The sequence below is a fragment of the Hesperophylax consimilis genome, unplaced genomic scaffold, assembly GCF_061612785.1.
Source record: "Hesperophylax consimilis isolate HC1 unplaced genomic scaffold, BYU_Hcon_1.0 scaffold_140, whole genome shotgun sequence".
Classification (NCBI taxonomy): domain Eukaryota; kingdom Metazoa; phylum Arthropoda; class Insecta; order Trichoptera; family Limnephilidae; genus Hesperophylax; species Hesperophylax consimilis.
Window position 1 is genome coordinate 32,501 of NW_028301359.1, and position 4,523 is coordinate 37,023.

At 55.3% G+C, this 4,523-nt stretch overlaps 3 non-coding genes across 3 annotated transcripts in view; all 3 read right to left on the reverse strand.

Moving 5' to 3' along the window:
* Positions 1-1,313, reverse strand: part of LOC149408654 (large subunit ribosomal RNA) — a 4,064-nt gene extending 2,751 nt beyond the window's left edge. The window contains exon 1 of the ribosomal RNA XR_016305441.1: positions 1-1,313. This exon is cut by the window's left edge and continues 2,751 nt beyond it. This is a non-coding gene — a ribosomal RNA (large subunit ribosomal RNA).
* Positions 1,314-1,724: 411 nt separating this feature from the next.
* Positions 1,725-1,886, reverse strand: LOC149408655 (5.8S ribosomal RNA). The gene has a single exon (XR_016305444.1). It is a non-coding gene; the product is annotated as a 5.8S ribosomal RNA (ribosomal RNA).
* A 329-nt stretch (positions 1,887-2,215) lies between these two features.
* Positions 2,216-4,155, reverse strand: LOC149408656 (small subunit ribosomal RNA). Its single transcript, XR_016305436.1, has one exon. It is a non-coding gene; the product is annotated as a small subunit ribosomal RNA (ribosomal RNA).
* Between the last annotated feature and the right edge of the window lie 368 nt (positions 4,156-4,523).

Below are 4,523 nucleotides of genomic sequence, written 5' to 3' on the forward strand. Positions count from 1 at the left end.
TCCGAAAACCGTCATGTTTCTCGAGCGCCAGCTATCCTGAGGGAAACTTCGGATGGAACCAGCTATTAGATAGTTCGATTAGTCTTTCGCCCCTATACCCAGTTCGGACGATCGATTTGCACGTCAGAATCGCTTCGGTCCTCCATCAGGGTTTCCCCTGACTTCGACCTGACCAGGCATAGTTCACCATCTTTCGGGTCCCAGCGTGTACGCTCTCAGTGCGTCTCGATAATCGCACGGGGGCTTTCTCGAAACGCCTCGGGAATGCGGCGGGGCGTCTGACGACGCCCGCGCATCTTCCCTGCGACCGGCTCGAGGCCGGCCTTTCACTTTCATTTCGCCTCTGGGTTTATCAGTGTTCCCAATGACTCGCGCACATGCTAGACTCCTTGGTCCGTGTTTCAAGACGGGTCCTGTGAGTGCCCAAAACAAAACCACCGCCGACCGGGACGCGTCCCGTCCGAGAGCGCGCCGCTAACGACGGACACCCGACGCGCGACACCCGCGACGCACTAGACGCCGGGGGCCACGCGAAGGACGCCGCTGCAGCGCGACGGACGCCCGCGAGGGGCGGACGCGATCCTCGTTCTCTACCGTCGCTGCGTAATGTACGCCGCGGCCGTGGACACCGCGGCTCCGCCTCGCAGAGCGAGACGGGTCAACCGCACGGCGCATTCGACCGCGGCGCGACGGGTCGCGGTGTTATACTAAGGGAGAAGTGCACGCGCTCCGGGAGCCTGACGGCGCACCCGCGCACCCACCGCCCCGACCCGAAAGCCGAAGGCGAAGGTTTGCGCGAGGCGCGAGCCCCGACGGAAGACACGATGAATCTCCCCGTTCGCTCGTTTGAGTTCCACAGGTTTACCCCTGAACGGTTTCACGTACTCTTTAACTCTCTCTTCAAAGTTCTTTTCAACTTTCCCTCACGGTACTTGTTCGCTATCGGTCTCGTGGTAGTATTTAGCCTTAGATGGAGTTTACCACCCACTTAGGGCTGCACTCTCAAGCAACCCGACTCTAGGGAGAGAGACCGTCGCGGCCGGCTACCGTCACCACGGGCCTGGCACCCTCTGCGGGTAAGCGGGCCCCGTTCAAGATGAACTTGGACAGGCAGCCGTGACTAATGACCGCGCGTGTATGTATAACTCTCCTCCCGAACGCTACATTTCCCGGCGGCCCGCCGGGGCCGCAGGATTCAGCGCTGGGCTCTTCCCGTTTCGCTCGCCGCTACTCGGGGAATCCTCGTTAGTTTCTTTTCCTCCGCTTACTGATATGCTTAAGTTCGGCGGGTGATCTCTCCTGATTTGAGGTCGACAACAAAAATTTTATAAATTCGAGAAGTACGCAAAGCAACAGTGTGCGCGTATTCTCGCCCGTGCAGACTCTGTCAAGCGGGCGCGAAACCGACGAGCGTCCGCGGAGGTGCGCGCGGCCGAGAGCGCGAAGATCGCCCCGGACAGCCGACCGCTCGCGCGGTAGACTGCCCAGTTTTCAGCGTCGTCGCTAGCTCAAGGCTCGCACGCGTTCCTCCGCGTTTGGTATAACGCAAGCGGAAATCGCGCGCATCGAGAGAGCACTTCGTCAAATTTAACCGGACGCCGAGGTCCCGGCGCGCGTCTCCGAGGAGACGACGCGCGCGGGCCCCGGCGACGCCGGCAACGCTCGCTCTGCGCGCCCCCGTCCGAGGACGGGGGCGAGAGAACAGTCTGGTCGCATTGTGTGCGCGACCCTCAAACAGGAGTGGTCCGTCGACAAACTACGTCTTGCTCGGACCGCAATGTGCGTTCGAAATGTCGATGCTCATGTGTCCTGCAGTTCACACTCTGACGCGCATTTAGCTGCGTTCTTCATCGACCCACGAGCCGAGTGATCCGCCGTTCAGGGTAATAATGATAAAACAAACATAAATAGATACGTTTTAGTTTTCGGTTTTTACAATTTGGTTTGCGTTTTCGAAATGTTTATAATTCCATTCGACAAAAAGATTAATTTTGTACCGCCGCCTTCACGGCGACGGGTAAAATTTCACCGGACGAGCGGATAGAGGACGGAGCCCTCCTCCGCTCGACGCCGGCGGTTCTCGGTTCGCATCGGCGCCCTAGGGCGATCTCCGACGCAGTAATTTAGCATTCGTTCGATTATGGTTTATATGTATAATATGTTTTGTTTCATAATAATATTTCATATCATGGAAAGCACAAACATTAAACACAGGAAATGATCCTTCCGCAGGTTCACCTACGGAAACCTTGTTACGACTTTTACTTCCTCTAAATGATCAAATTCGGTCAAACTTTCCGACGCGTCGGATGCCCGTGAGAGCTTCCGCGCACCAGTCCGAAGACCTCACCAAATCATCCATCGGTAGTAGCGACGGGCGGTGTGTACAAAGGGCAGGGACGCAATCAACGCGAGCTGGTGACTCGCTTTTACTAGGAATTCCTCGTTCATGGGGGAGAATTGCAAACCCCAATCCCTATCACGAAGGGGTTTCATCGGGTTACCCGGGCCGTTAGGCCAAGGAGGACACGCTGATCCCTTCAGTGTAGCGCGCGTGCGGCCCAGGACATCTAAGGGCATCACAGACCTGCTATTGCTCAATCTCGTGCGGCTATATATACCGCCGGTCCCTCTAAGAAGATTTTCATTGTACGCCGGTAGTGAAGACCGCGAAACGCACGACCCCGACGCGCGAACGCCGAAGCCGCGCGCACACGGACCCTCGTGATACCGGTTGCACGTCTATTTAATAGGCTAGAGTTACGTTCGTTACCGGAATTAACCTGACAAATCGCTCCACCAACTAAGAGCGGCCATGCACCACCACCCACCGAATCGAGAAAGAGCTGTTAATCCGTCAATCCTTCCAGTGTCCGGGCCTGGTGAGTTTTCCCGTGTTGAGTCGAATTAAGCCGCAGGCTCCACTCCTGGTGGTGCCCTTCCGTCAATTCCTTTAAGTTTCAGCTTTGCAACCATACTCCCCCCGGAGCCCGAAAGCTTTGGTTTCCCGGGAGCTGCCCACCGGGTTAAAATTATGAAACTTCGGCGGATCGCTGGCTGGCATCATTTATGGTTAGAACTACAGCGGTATCTAATCGCCTTCGAACCTCTAACTTTCGTTCTTGATTAATGAAAACACCTTTGGCAAATGCTTTCGCTTTAGTCCGTCTTGCGACGATCCAAGAATTTCACCTCTAACGTCTCAATACGAATGCCCCCAGTCGTCCCTATTAATCATTACCTCTGGTATCAGAAAGCCAACAAAACAGAACCGAGGTCCTATTCTATTATTCCATGCGTACAATATTCAGGCAAGTGTTAGCCCGCTTTGAGCACTCTAATTTGTTCAAAGTAAACAGCCGCGACGGCCCGCCTCGGTGCGCGGCCGACCGTGAGGCCGACCGACACACGCCGGCGGTGGACGCACCGGCGAGAAGCCCCGCAGACGTGCCTGTCGTACCGCATTCGGTAGACCGACACCGCAGGACACAATTTCAACTACGAGCTTTTTAACCGCAACAACTTTAGTATATGCTATTGGAGCTGGAATTACCGCGGCTGCTGGCACCAGACTTGCCCTCCAATGGATCCTCATTAAAGGATTTAAAGTGTAATCATTCCGATCACGAGGCCTCGGACGAGTCCCGTATCGTTATTTTTCGTCACTACCTCCCCGTGCCGGGAGTGGGTAATTTGCGCGCCTGCTGCCTTCCGTGGATGTGGTAGCCGTTTCTCAGGCTCCCTCTCCGGAATCGAACCCTGATTCCCCGTTACCCGTGACAACCATGGTAGTCGCATAAACTACCATCGACAGTTGATAAGGCAGACATTTGAAAGATGCGTCGCCGGTGCTAGACCGTGCGATCAGCTCAAAGTTATCTAGAGTCATCTCGAATGGCGACGGACGGGGCGCGAACCCCGCCGCCGATTGGTTTTTGATCTAATAAAAGCATTCCTCCCGTTACCGGTCAGAACCTCGTTTGCATGTATTAGCTCTAGAATTGCCACAGTTATCCAAGTAACCGTGTACGATCTAAGGAACCAAAACTGATATATTGAGCCATTCGCGGTTTCACCTTAATTCGGCTTTTACTGAGACTTGCATGGCTTAGTCTTTGAGACAAGCATATGATTACTGGCAGGATCAACCAGGGAGCTGCACCACCGTCGGAGGGTTTTTAATCCTCCGAACGACAGAGGCCCGCCCTCGCGTAGAGGGCGCGGACAACACGGCGTTAAAGAACACGCGACGGAGTCACCCGCACGAGTCACGCTCATTATGCGTACCGCTATATTCTCCCGCTCGGCGACCGTCGCTAGACGAAAGCTCCGCGGGAAAATTTTTGCTTCAAACGAAGAAAGCGCGCGTAGGACGGCTCCCGCCCGAGAGAGAGAGACCGCACCCGCGACGACGCTATCGTCCGATTTATAATTCCCATTCGTAAAACGTGTACACCGAAAGCGCACGCCTTTGGCGAGGCAACAGTGAGACGGGGATAAAATCCTCCGCCTTTGCTTTTGAA